The sequence below is a fragment of the Penaeus vannamei genome, chromosome 41 (assembly GCF_042767895.1).
Source record: "Penaeus vannamei isolate JL-2024 chromosome 41, ASM4276789v1, whole genome shotgun sequence".
In the NCBI taxonomy this organism is placed as follows: domain Eukaryota; kingdom Metazoa; phylum Arthropoda; class Malacostraca; order Decapoda; family Penaeidae; genus Penaeus; species Penaeus vannamei.
In genome coordinates this window covers 23,148,754-23,150,970 of record NC_091589.1, presented here as the reverse complement: position 1 = coordinate 23,150,970, position 2,217 = coordinate 23,148,754, and positions in this window count along the sequence as shown.

Sequence of the window (2,217 nt, the reverse complement as noted above, 5' to 3'; positions counted from 1 at the left end):
TTCTTCCTTCATTTGCCAATTCTTAAATCGGAAGTTAACCTGCTTCAACCTCCCAGGAAAAAAAAAAACAGTCGCCATTAAGAAACTGACGAAGAGTTCGCCTTAAATTCCGTTCGAACTTTAATTAAACATTAAATTAAATTAAATTAAAATAAAATAAAAATAAAATAAAATAAGATTAAATTAAATTAAATTAAATTAAAATAAATTAAAATATTATTTAATATTATTTAATTAAACGTTTAATTTCCGTTTTTTCCTCTCAAAGCGAAGTGTGGCGGCGCCTCCTCTGCACGCGAGTCTTGTTAACACTAAGGGGTAGTATAGCGTCGGGGGGTGGTGGGGTGGGTGGGGGGAGTGGGGGGGGGACTCCAGGGTGGGGGTGGGGTGCTGAGGAGAACATTCGCAGTTAGGTCGTTGGGCGGCGGGGGCTGGGGGGGGGGGGGGGATTTTAGGGGGGGGAATGAAAGAGGGGGATTGTGTGTTGAGGAGAATAGCCGCAGTAAGATCGTTGGGGGAAATTCTAGGGGGTGGGGGTGGGGGGAATAAGGGGGGTTGTGTGTTGAGGAGAACAGCTGCTGTAATGTCGTTGGGGGAAATTCTAGGGGGTGGGGGTGGGGGGAATAAGGGGGGTTGTGTGTTGAGGAGAACAGCTGCTGTAATGTCGTTGGGGGAAGTTCTAGGGGGGGAGGGAGGAAAGAGGGGGTTGTGTGTTGAGGAGAACAGCTGCTGTAAGGTCGTTGGGGGAAATTCTAGGGGGGGGGATAAGGGGGGTTGTGTGTTGAGGAGAACAGCTGCTGTAAGGTCGTTGGGGGAAATTCTAGGGGGTGGGGGTGGGGGGAATAAGGGGGGTTGTGTGTTGAGGAGAACAGCTGCTGTAAGGTCGTTGGGGGAAATTCTAGGGGGTGGGGGTGGGGGGAATAAGGGGGGGTTGTGTGTTGAGGAGAATAGATGTTGTAAGGTCGTTGGGGGAAATTCTAGGGGGGGGATAAGGGGGGTTGTGTGTTGAGGAGAATAGCTGCTGTAAGTTCGTCGGGACAGGAAGAGGGGTGTTGTGTGCTGAGGAGAACACCCGCAGTATATTCGTCGGGGAAGCCTCGGGGAAGTGTGCATGTTAAGGGTGGGAGGAGGGAGGGGGGGGGGTCATGTGCTGAGGAGAGCAGCCGCTGTAAGGTCTTCGGGGGGAACTCTAGGAGGGAAACTCAGGGGGGGTTGGTGTGCTGAGGAGAACAGCTGCTGTAAGTGCGTCGGGACAGGAAGAGGGGTGTTGTGTGCTGAGGAGAACAGCCGCAGGAAGGTCGTCGGGGGAAACTCTAGGGGGGAGGAAAGAGGGAGGTTGTCTGCTGAGGAGAACAGCCGCAGGAAGGTCGTTTGGGGAAACTCAAGGGGTGTTGGATGCTGAGGAGAACAGCCGCAGGAAGGTCGTCGGGGGGAACTCTAGGGGGGAGGAAAGAGGGAGGTTGTCTGCTGAGGAGAACAGCCGCAGGAAGGTCGTCGGGGGGAACTCTAGGGGGGAGGAAAGAGGGAGGTTGTCTGCTGAGGAGAACAGCCGCAGGAAGGTCGTCGGGGGGAACTCTAGGGGGAAGGAGAGAGGGAGGTTGTCTGCTGAGGAGAACAGCCGCAGGAAGGTCGTCGGGGGGAACTCAAGGGGAAGGAGAGAGGGAGGTTGTCTGCTGAGGAGAACAGCCGCAGGAAGGTCGTCGGGGGGAACTCAAGGGGAAGGAGAGAGGGAGGTTGTCTGCTGAGGAGAACAGCCGCAGGAAGGTCGTCGGGGGGAACTCTAGGGGGAGGAAAGAGGGAGGTTGTCTGCTGAGGAGAACAGCCGCAGGAAGGTCGTCGGGGGGAACTCTAGGGGGGAGGAAAGAGGGAGGTTGTCTGCTGAGGAGAACAGCCGCAGGAAGGTCGTCGGGGGGAACTCTAGGGGGGAGGAGAGAGGGAGGTTGTCTGCTGAGGAGAACACCCGCAGTAAATTCGTCGGGGAAGCCTCGGGGAAGTGTGCATGTTAAGGGTGGGAGGAGGAGGGGGGGGGGGGTCATGTGCAGAGGAGAGCAGCCGCTGTAAGTTCATGGACGCGGAAGTAGTTGTAAGTTGTTAACTTGAATGGGAGGAGGAGGGGGGGGGTGTGTGCGTGCGTGCGTTTGCGTGTGTGTGCATGCGTGCGTGTGTGTGTGTCCGTATATACGTTCATATACGTGTACGTGTGCGTCCGTATATACG